This window comes from Cyprinus carpio, chromosome A5 (assembly GCF_018340385.1).
Source record: "Cyprinus carpio isolate SPL01 chromosome A5, ASM1834038v1, whole genome shotgun sequence".
Taxonomy (NCBI): domain Eukaryota; kingdom Metazoa; phylum Chordata; class Actinopteri; order Cypriniformes; family Cyprinidae; genus Cyprinus; species Cyprinus carpio.
This window is the reverse complement of record NC_056576.1, coordinates 25,037,628-25,049,805: the sequence shown is the minus strand read 5'-3', so window position 1 is coordinate 25,049,805 and position 12,178 is coordinate 25,037,628. Positions and strand designations below refer to the sequence as shown.

At 36.8% G+C, this 12,178-nt stretch overlaps 1 protein-coding gene across 4 annotated transcripts in view; it reads left to right on the top strand.

The window, feature by feature from the left end:
• LOC109086807 (disabled homolog 2-like) overlaps positions 1-12,178 on the top strand; it is a 34,008-nt gene that overhangs the window by 688 nt on the left and 21,142 nt on the right. The window contains exon 2 of one of the 4 annotated variants that reach the window (XM_042757336.1): positions 568-707. The gene's annotated coding sequence lies outside the window, so the exon portion shown is untranslated. Of the gene's footprint in view, positions 1-567; positions 708-8,808; positions 9,203-12,178 lie in introns of those variants that run through there. The other 3 variants (XM_042757338.1, XM_042757334.1, XM_042757335.1) reach the window with 3 other exon arrangements.

The following is a 12,178-nucleotide window of genomic DNA, read 5'->3' as shown; positions in this document are numbered from 1 at the left end:
AGTAACTTGCCCAACACTGTTTTACATTACTCTTGATCACAAACGCATACATGATCACAAATGCAAAAATTGAAAACATTTACAAGTCAAAAAATCAATAACTAAATAAATTCAACAATTATGTCCCCACTGGACGCAACAGATGTCTCGTTTGTAATAGGTTTTGTTGTTTTTGTCTTGTCACGCCGGGACTCACAGTATGTTTAGGGACGTAACATTTCCGTCACACACTTGAGGAATTCGGCTAATCACAACGCACTGGATAGCTGGCCAATCAGAGCACACCTCGCTTTTCAGAATGATGAGCTTTGTAAAAATAAACACATTTCAGAAAGTCGGGGCATAGAGGAGAAACAATAATATGCATATATATGGAAAATAATGTGTTTTTTTTTACCTTAAACCGCATTAACACATTTCATTACATCAAATACACAAAATAATGTTCTTTTTAGCAACGTCATATGACCCCTTTAATAGTGGAAGAATGTATTTGTTGATAATGCATTTTATAATGAATAATTTTCTTTGTCAAACACCATCACTGTTTTTAACAAGTTTTAATAGTTCCCAGATGCCTCTCTGTACGCCCGAGGACCCATCATGCTGTTTTACTTTGGCCAGCTGGCCCCCCTCCACCTGCTGGAAGCTCACATGCACACAGTTACTGCTGTCAGACCTGCAGGAATTCAGCCTGTGGAATGGAGGTCAGTGGGGAAACTCTAAGTGTGTGTGTGTGTGTGTGTGTGTGTGTGTGTGTGTGTGTGTGTGTGTGTGTGTGTGTTGTTCAAGTGGGTTTGTGGAAGAACACCCATATTAGCCGCATGCTTATTCAGCACTTGTGATATTTCCAGTCTTGTCCTCTACTGCGCAGGCTAGATAAACAGATGAATGTAAACTGTAACAAAAATGTATGTGTATATATATAAATTGGTCAAAAGTGATATTTATAATGTTACATTATTAGATTTCTATTTTTTTTTAATGTTTTGTAATTTCTATTAATCAAAGAATCCTGAAAAATGTATCACTGTTTATACAAAAATATAATGCAGTGCCACTGTTTTCAACATTCATAATAATAAGAAATGTTTCCTGAGCAGCAAATCAGCATATTACAATGATTTCTTAAAGATCGTGTGACACTAAAGACTGGAGTAATGGCTGCTGAAAATTCAGCTTTGCTAACACAGGAATAAATTGCATTTTATACTTTTATATTATATAGAAAACAATTATTGTAAATAAATACAAAAATCACAATATTACTCTATTTTTAACATATAAATGCAGTCTTGGTGAACGTTTGAGATTTAAAAAAACATTTTAAAAATTTACTTTTTATTTAAAAAACGAAGAATTGTGAGATTACATTTAAAATAACAAATAACAAAAGTCACAAAGTCAATGTGAAATAAAGTCACATTTGTAAGATCCAACGTCAAATTGTGAGACAATGTCACATTTTGAAAAAAATATGCAATAGGAGAAATAAAGTTGCAGTTGTGAGAAATGTCACAATTATCTTTTTATTTCTTTTACTCTGGAGTGGAAACTACATAGACATACAGGATAGGTACTGTATACACGTTCAGCATGTTCAAGATGATGTTTTAGACTTCTGTCCACCTATTTCAAGTCCATACTCAAAGAGGAGGACCAGTTGAAATCTGCTAGTACCAATGCTCTATTCTCAGTGCAGTCAAAATAACAATGTTTAACAGGGATTACACTGTCTGGTATGTTAATGCAGCATCTACTCTAACTGTACAGGCATATGTTTGAAGCGGGAGGTTTTAGGGGCCACATCCTGTGTTGTAAGGTCATGCTGTTCTTAAGTTCCGTGGTTTTGTCAAAGGGGCTGTAAAATAGTTGTTCCAGGAGACCATAACAGGTGTATCCTGAAGAAAATTGTACATTCTAACTCAGTTAAACTGAGTCACTACAAAAATGCTGATTTTTTCTTTCAAGAATAATGGAATGAGAGGGAAAAGAGCTGATTAGACAAAAAAGATGGTTCCATTTCATCAGCGGTCAGTGGCTTTCAGGAACTCATATGCATGTGGTTTCATGTTCTTTAGACATGCATCCTTGTTTCCCAAAAGTGACAATACAATAAAAATAAAAAAAAAGATTCAGTTGAAATGACTGGATTCATCATACTCTGTGATACTTCAAGATAAAACTATTCACAAAACATGGAGTAAAGGAGTGTCATAAACATAGAGAAAACATGAAGAAAAAGAGTGTCATAAGACTCTTTATAACCGTAATTATTGTGACCACCAAGAGAAAAGGATAAAGAAATGCACTTTATTCTCACACTATGAATTAGTGCTGTTTTTACCAACCCGAGGATAATCCTTCTGAAAACTGTGCAGTAACACTACATAAGTGGGGGTTTTGATGAAGATTTCTGCTTTGACTGCACTGAGGCCACTTATGGTCTTAGAGGAGTATTGTCAGTGGACTGCTTCATTTCACTCTAAGTCTAACCACAAACAGTACAGGCAGAATTTGAAAAGTTAAAGAGTGTTACAAGGCAGAAAGCCACTTTACGACAAAGTCAAAAGCAGCATTTGTTCTTCATCATTCCCATTAAAGCATTTCTCCCATTTCTTCAATTAAATGAAAAGATATACAGTATATAGACTACAGTGTGTCCTTTATGAACTAGTAACATTTTCACCAGAGTGCAAAATATCACTTTGCAATCTCTTGTCTCATATAATCAAATAATTTAAACTTGAATCAATATTGCATGTCCATTTATGTAATTACGTAATGTATGATATATGATAATGTACAGTCAACTGATCATTATCACAAAAAACAAACCTATAAGGGTTTATTTTACAAAAATGACCAGCTGACTGTACATTATTCTACTTACAGTCTAATATTAGACAATCTAATGAATCTATGGGCAATTTTAGAGCAAGATGTGTCTGGGATTGGATGCGAGAACAGACTATAGCTGTAATAAACGTGGTGCTGGATGATGCTGCAGGCCTTGTTGTAAAAGATGGTAAATCTGTCTCAAAGATCTCAACCACTCTCTTGGTGGCTCTTCTATCCTGAACAGTTCCTTTGCCATATCAGATGGTAATGTTGGCACTCAAAAAACATCTCGTTTGAGAAAGTCTCGTTTAGATTTGCAATTTACGTGAGTGCTTTCTTTAACATTTACGTGAGTGCTTTCACATAAGACACAACAGAATTACTTTCACCCACTGTGCTCAATACTTTATATATATCACCCCACTTTTCTGTAAATCATATTCACTTATTTGAGTTTTTATGTATTTATATTCTTGCACTTCTGGTTAGAGCTATGAAACATAAAATTGCTATTTGAACATTTGATGTAGGCCCTAATCTAATCTAATCTATTGCTGTCTTAAGGGTGCACTACATAATTCTAGCTTCTCTGTCACCTTCTATGGCTAAAACATAAAATTGCTATTTGAACATTTGATGTAGGCCTACAGTAAATCTGTGTAAATCTGTGATTTAACATCAAGACCCACTGACAAGAAGATGATGTATATCCAGAAAAATATATAAAGAATGTCTAAGCAAATAGCATATCTTCCAGCTTTTCTTCAATTTAAAAAAAAAAAGAATAAAAAAGAAAAAGCTATTTCTATCCACAAAAATGATTGACATTTAAAAATCAAATGCACTTAAAGGGATGGTTCAGCAGAAAATGAAAATTCTGTCATCATTTACTCACCCTTGTATCATTGCAAACCTGTATTACATTTGCAGAGAAGAAGGAACATCAGAAAAGGTATTTTGAAAAATGTTGGTAACCAAACTAAAGTTTTGGTTCCCATTGATTTCCATTGTATTTTGCTCATAGAATTAAAGTCAGTGGGAACTGAAACGCTTCGGCTATCAACATAATATCTTCTTTTCTGTAAAATTCTGACAGAATTTTATTGTTGCATACTGTTGTTCTTAATCACAATTGTCTGTAAGTCCACGAAAAGCTGTGAAATAATGAAGTTGATAATACTGCAAAATATTAAGTGTCCCCAACTAAGGGTGACCAAAACAAACTCCAACAAAAACAAAAGTTAAAAAAAAAAAAATAAAAAAAAAAATAAAAAAAATAAGCTTGGGACAAACCAGGCTCAGTCGGGGGGGGAGGGCAGTTCTCCTCTGGCCAGACAAAACCAGCACGGTGTGGTTTAATTCCAGGCTGCACAAGTCAGACTGTGGACTGGCATCACTCAGAACATCTATCCAGTTCCCTCAAAGCTGGCCGCAGGGTCTGTGCAGAGGTCTTGTCTGGTTCTCGTGGTCTTTGCTGAGGACTTGTGCCGATGACTGTCTAGTTGATGAGGTCTTCGAGGGGGTCTGTCTCTAGGGCTCATCTAGTTGTCATGGTCTCCGCTGACATTTAGGAAGTTCTTGTGGTGGTCTCTAGGTGCTGATCCACCATTTGGTCAGGATACAGACTGGATCCGGGTGGCTATGGTGACCTCGGAATAAGAATGAAGCAGACTAATATTAACGTAGATGCCATTCTTCTAACAACGTAACAAGTACATCGGGTGTTATGGGAAGTGTTCCCGGTTCCGGTTGACCTAATTAATGTAACCAAACAATCCTTTAATGCATTTGAATTATAGAAATATGATTGTGTGTTATACGTATGCCAGGTTAAAGAGGTGGGTCTTTCATCAAGATTTAAACTGACAGAGTGTTTTTGCCTCCCGAACAATGGAAGACTGTTCCAGAGTTTGGGCACTAAATAGAAAAACAAGCTGCAAACCAGCATCCTTCCTGAAAGCACAAAAGCATATGGTTATTAGCTCAATAATTCATTTCAAGAAAAGTTAAATTAGAAAGCCTTTGTAGTGTATCTGTAGTTCATGTTTTGAGTTACATTATATTTTACAGTAGACTGATTTCAGATAGTTCATTGTTTCAGTATTGTTCAGAAAGTCGGCCTAACTACTGTATATCTATGTATTTAAACTTACCAGTATATACATGAAATCATTTTTACAGTGCATGTACACTTTGTCCAAACACCATTACAGTCTCACTTCACCCTGTGTTAACTTCCCCAGGTTTTTTAATATCTCTCTGTAGATCGATGCCCTAGTTCCACAATTCCCTTGGCTTTAGTCTTCTCTTAGCACACTAATAAGTTCCATATGTGGGTCTGTATGATTTCTTTTTTTTTCTCCATCAAGCACAGAAATGTTTTACTGGACAAGAAGGAGAGGGGTACAGCACACGGTTGTACATTTTATTCAGCATTTGACAAGGCAGCCTCTGTTGTACCTTGGGCAGAAAGCCAAACTTCCCTACCAAATACGCTAATACACCCATGTAGTTGGTGTAAAAAGGTACTTGGCTCATGTTTGGGCAGCTTTGTCTCCACTAGATTTGAAAACACTCTCACCCACAAAACACATAAATGCTTTAAGTCCTTTGTGCCCTCTAATACTGCTGGATTCTCAGTCCGCCTGGCCTCTCGCATTAAAAATGAAAGACCTCTAGCTTCTTCCTCTGACAGAAAATAAAAACACTAAGTGACTTTTAAGAAAGCTCAAAAACACTCGTGACGATGGGAAGCCTCTCTTGGGCTGGAAAGAGCTGCTCTGCTTGTGTTTGTGAAGGAAAATTGTTATGTAAAGTCTTTAACCCACTGAGGCATTCCTCACCAGTTTGGCACGAGCTGTGGTTGCTCAGTGTCCACTTGTGAGATGACTTTTTAGAAAGACTATGGTAAACAAACATAAGTATGCGGACACACTCACATGCATACACGAAATTGTCAGAAATGTGTTGCAGAACAACTTTTCTGTTCTTTTGTACAAAAAAAAAGTTTGAAAACACTTCTAGGCATCTGTTAAAACTTGAGTAAGAAAGCAGAATTTTGGGAAAGGATGTAACTCCTACATTCCGGGAATGCTCTCTCTGCCATTCTAACTTTTTCTCTTCCTGCAGTGAATGGGATTTAATACACTCCATACCTTCATTGCAAAAATCATGAGCACTGTGGAAAAAAAACATCTGTTGTCCATTTACGGATGATCGTCTTGTCTTGCTTGCGTCACTCAAGTCGAAAGTGGTAAGGAAAAACTATGGAGAAAGCTCATCAGAATTTTCTGTTTGATTATTGTTCCTTAATTTACCATTTTCATGCCAGACTTTGAAATATATATACTGTGTATATACAGTATTAAAAAAAAGGTTCATGATCTGTCTGACAGTCTTGGTAGTTTTTCATGAATTGTTCTGATTTGAACTGCAGTTTTCTGTCAGATTCGAGTGTTTAGATGTAAAGCTCTTTTCATGATGAGCTGCCACCCTCCCACACACACTCTGACAGTGTAAACTTGGCGCATGTCTGTGACTCACCAGCTCTTGGAATGTAAGTATCAGCATTCTGGGAAAAGCAAAATACTGTAAATACTGTATTGCAGCTTCAATAGCCCAAATGTGAGGAGGATTTATTTTTATCTGATTCTTAAATAGCATAACTGCAAAGGCTTTTGCTATAAATACATTTTATGTATGTATTTATTTTAAACTTTCTTTACTTTTACTTATGTTCTAGCTTCTATACTGCCTCTGTACTGTGAGAAATCTTAGCTTGTGTGTAAAAAAAAAAGTTCATAATTTTTTAGATGTGTACCTTGTCATTTTACTGACCTACTGACTTAATAAAAACATACGCAGCACACATTTATGTTTAATGTTTTTATATTTAATATGTGCTCACGTATGGTTTTATCTTATGTTTGCAGAGAAGCTTAGTATATCTTAATATGTCTGCACTGAGCTAACTTGTGTTCAGTGATAAGAGATTAATAGATCCATTGGGGTTAAGCAGAACTGGAAATCCTCTCTATAAAGGAAATGCCTTTGATGTTTTGCTTCATCCTTAACCACCCAAACAGTTGGTATAATACAGTTCAGCAACAAAGACACGCCAGTGTCGAACTGTTTGGCACACATATAATAAACTGGATTCTTCCTCTCATAAATGCAAGAGCCTCAGAGCCAGTTAATGTAGCCTTTATTTGGCAAACCCCAACCCATTGAAGGGGTTTCTGTAAAATATGAGGAAACGTCATTTGACCACTGAACTCAGATAGCCTTGGATGAATGGCTTGCAGTGGCCTTTGAGGAGTTGAAGCACTTCAGGCCGGAAGATGTGCACCCCCAACTTTCCTATAAAGGATTTTCCATTCCTCCTTCATTAATCCTTCTACACTTCCTTTCTGAATCTTTTTTTCAGACATACTATAGAGAAAAACACCTTCGTATGTCTGGCATTATTTGAAAAGTCGAATAGTAAAACAAGCTCTGGGCATCCGGCCCTGTTATGGACCCACCGCTATGGTAACTAAGCTTCATATTAGTCCAAATAATTACTGCCATGAGCAGGGTTTTAGCAGTTGTTTAACTTTAGTGTTTGAAGACACGTATGGTGTGGATTAAACTTGCTTTGTTTATAAGAGCCTGCTTATCTAAAATGCTAATAGAATTGCATGATATATCTCAGGACTGGTGTCGTCTGCTCAGCTTTCTCAACACACCACTACTGATCTGATTATTGAATGACAGTTTAGTTAGAGATGGACCAACCTGCAAACCCCCAAGTGTTCTTTTAGATAAGGGAGTTATCTAGACCTTTGCCTTATTTTAGTCCTGCAGCTGAAGTAGGGGAAGTTTTGCGCTCAACAACAAATGTGGAGCAAATGCTTCTTTTTCAGTGCCTCTTTGCAAAGATTTTATGAATGTGGCTCTTCTTTACATGTTTGATGAGTCAGCAGAGAAAAAGGGAAGTGAGAGGACAGAAGGAAGGGATGTCTGTCATTTCAAGGGTAATACGACAAGGACTCATATCCGTTTCACCTTTTGGTATCTTTTCTGTGTCACAGTTCATCATATGGCTAGCAACAAAATTTGGTGTGTAAATTTGCAATATAAGCATTTTTTTATGTATGTGCTATACAATGTATAAGTTCACCAAGGTTTAGGAAATATTTTCCTCTCAATGTTCTCATTTAGCCACATAATGTATTTTAGTCTACAAAACAAGTTTTTCTTCTTCTGATTTACACTGGAGCACAAGCATTCATTTTCAGTGTAGTACTTTACATGTTGTTCATTCATGCACTGACGTCGGAGAACAAAAAACATGCATAAAATTAAAATACTACAAACTTTAAAAAATCTCTAATTATAAATTCATACTGATTAAGTTTATATGTGTGTTGTGTGTGTGTTAGACTAATCTACATTCTTCACATTTGTGTGTGTGTGTGTGTGTGGCTACTCCGTGAGAGATATACAGTATATAGAACACACACACATATTAGACTAATCTACATTCTTCACATTGTAATATCATTGTTTTTAGCAGGGGTTGAAACTTGAATATAAATATTTTTATCATATAATAATATTAATTACATTCTAATAACATTTTTCCAGTATACTCTAAAGATTTTCTTTTGTGAGTAGGTACAAATCTAAAACACATACCACAAATATGAATGAACAGATTACTCAGTTTATCATATAATAATATGAATTACATTCTAATAACATTTTCCAGTATACTCTAAAGATTTTCTTTTGTGAGTATATACAAATCTAAAACACATAACACAAATATGAATGAACAGATTACTCAATATAAATTACTTTAAATGAATTAAATCAAATTGAATAAACATCAGGTCACTGAATTTTGTTCATGGCACAGCGTGTTAGTAGGCTATACCTTGTTGACGTTTACTGCGTAATTTCTCGGATTGGAAACCGCAGTAGTGTGTTGTAATGTCCCACTGAAGTATGATATCACAATACTTTTGTCATCTAGACAAAATTTGGCACTATAAGAAAGCCAGTGAGAGCAGCGCGTTGGGAACACTGGGAGAGGATCATGTGTCGTGTGATGCAGTGAATGAGGAGAATCGCCGTCTGGTCTTCAGAGGGTTAAATTTCACTTTGATGGGGAGTTACCGAATCTGCAGTAACATCAGAGCACTTTCCTCAGAGCTGCCAACATCCCAGGAATTAGAGCTTCACCGTCAACATCTCAGAGCCAGATCCAAGGATTATACTGCTCTACCCGGCACGCATCGACTCTGTTGTCAAGCCGCGTTTTCTCTGCCGGATCGGAGTACGCGAGCTTCAGGATCCACTCAATGTCTTACCGTACGTGAGTATAACCTTAAATGAATGTAGTAGCCTAATGTGGGTGTCAGAAAACCTGACGATTTTTGCCAGCTATTGAACCGAATCTCGTGCTTTAAACACGAATCATTTCATTTATTTTCTTTTTCTTTTTTTTATAATAATGGGCTGTTTTCATTTACTGCAGCAGCAGCTCTGTTACAGTCTAAAGTCCTCATACCGTTTATCGCAATGCCGTGTAATATGCTTTTTACAGATTTCCCACGTAAACACTGAAAATATTGTCACAGTAACGTGTGCTATGCTTTCGCGCAGACCATTCAAATGTGACATTCTAGCGTGCTAAATGAAGTGTTGCATGTTTCATTTACCACTGAGTCGTCGATACATTCTTGAATCTTCAGGCATTTACAGGTCTCACGAAAATGAGGAATATATCTCCTGTTCATATCTGTACGAAATCTATTCCACGACTGTTTCTTTTTGCAAATAGAACCTGTTGATTTTAAATGTTTCAGTGGAAAAATAGGTTGACGACAATGATGTTGGCTGCTGGTCTGACCTAATGCACAGATGTTTGCATTCATCACCAGTGACCACATCCGATATCAAACAGTTCATGCAGATCCCACACTCACATGTATTTAAGGTGCAGCATATTCAGGGTTTGGATATAAGTCTGGAGACCCCCTCTTCATCTTCGTGTCTGAAGTTACTGTCTAATGTGAAACCTCTTACAGTAGACTAGTATTGTATTTTCTCATTCAAGGTGAATCATGGCTTAAACTTAATTTTTATACTTTGCAGCAGAATCTCTGCAAGCCCAAGTATGATAGTGACCTCATATATTTTATGACCTTAAATAATGCTGTGCTGTTTTAAGCGGCACACAAGCTTTGGTGACTTTGTTTACTTTTGGTTGCAGGTATGATATCAGTGCAAGGGAATGTGTGTCATTAAGTCCTGGTTGATCTTAATGACAGTGCAATGCTTGGAAAAGCTAAGCCTTTAAGCATGAGAACTGCCGCGGTGGCATTAGAGTCTGAGTGATGAGAGGACAAGAGAAATTTCAGTCACTTTAACTGAAAGGCCTAGAGTTTCTTCCTTTCCCTCTATGGCATTTTCATCCCCCTTTGCTTCACCATCCCCCATAGTAGCCTACTTTAAGAGGAGGAAATGCCACAGTAAATACGTTCCTGTTCCTCTCTCAAAACTGGAAATGTCAGGGGAACATGTAACACTTTTATAGTGAGCTCACTTTGATGTCATAAAAAAAAAAAAATTACTATGCCATTTTTAAGGTTCCTGATATTGTTTTGGGAGTCTCCTACAATAAGTTAACATGCATGGAAGGTCAAAAACGCTTTTGTTTTATCAAAATATGTATTTAATATCACCTCATTTTCCAAAGATTCTGAAAGGAAACATTCAAAGCAGTTCTAAGATTCAGTCTCTAAATCCCTTCTTTCCGTGAGCCTACTCTGCTCTGATTGGTCAGGTGGCCCAGTCTGTTGTGATTGGTCTACCATGTACAGCATGTGTTGGAAACGAAACGCCCATTGGCATAGTATTTTGAATGCTCGATAGAAAATATATACAATTAAACATCTATTATTTATCAGGTTGTGATTCAGTGCAGCCAGCTGATCTAAATAAACTGGCTACTGAGCCATCTTTCAAGAGCAAGTGTTTTATGAATCCTGTATTGAACTCCCCGAGGTGAGAGAAGCAGTCGTCAGTAAAATTTTATTTGTTTGTTTATTTAACAGGGACAATACACTAGGCGTTGTTACACACAGACAACTGATGTCATGTACATAGGGCATATAGTATTAAGCTAGTTTGCAGACCTTATCACTGGTTAGGCTTTTACTTAAAATCAAAACAACCGAATAAAAAACAAGCACAATCATCACAAGAAACAAAATGACTACAAATAAACACACACACAAATATATATATATATATATATATATACATGTAACTGTGTGTATATGTTGCACATATTGTCATTCCTAAGCCCATATACAACTTTCTACAAAGTTACAAACAAAATGTAAACCAACCTGCATACAGAAAGAAAATGTAAACTAAACCAGCCTGAATAAGCCTGAGGTACATACTCAAATGACGTGTGTGTGGGCGGGGTCAAGTTGTTTGCAACCGACTACTATAGAACATGCAAATGCAAATGTGAAGTGGGAATCGAATTACTGACAACTCATTTATGCTGTTCAGAGTCAATTCTTTCTTTGGGAGGCTATAACTTTATTTATCATGCACTTTCGGCTTTTACAACTTTGCAGATTAATTACATTCACATACAGCTATTGTATGTGATACTCCATATTGGAAATGGCATAATAAGGGCATGTTAAAATGTGAATTACCATTTAAAAATGATGCTGGGTATTACTCACCACGTCAAGACATTCTTCATTCTCCTGTTGGTACAATGTGTGCTGTTTTATTGGAACCAGATGTTGGCACTCTCTTCTGTCCCTCATCCTGCACTCTTCAAATGCTATCCAGCCACCCCCACCCCACCTCCTTCATAAAAAGACCAACATATTTCAGTAGAGAAAGTAGTCCAAAAAAGAAAGAAAGAAACAAAGGCAACTCTCCATCACTTTGGACTTCAATAAGACTCTTCTCCACTAACTCTGCTGTCTTTTCCTGCCTCTTTGACATTTTATTAGACAAAAGGGACTGCTATTGTATTTCATTGTGGACATATATAGGTCAGAAAAGAAGTCATGGCAGCTCTGTAATGTGTAGAGTGGTATTTTACTGTGGTGACCACATGCTGAGGTAAGTGTCCTTCGCCCCAAGTGTTTGTTTGTACTGCACTTTTCCCCTCCTAAAAAAACAAGTGAAATTTGGATTTTTCCTTTATACCTATAAAGAAAGAAAAGTGGTTTAGGGCCAGGTGCGGAAGCCTTTGCTTCCAACATTATCCGCTAAAATAACACTTGAGCTCCACACACTTAGTCCAGGGATA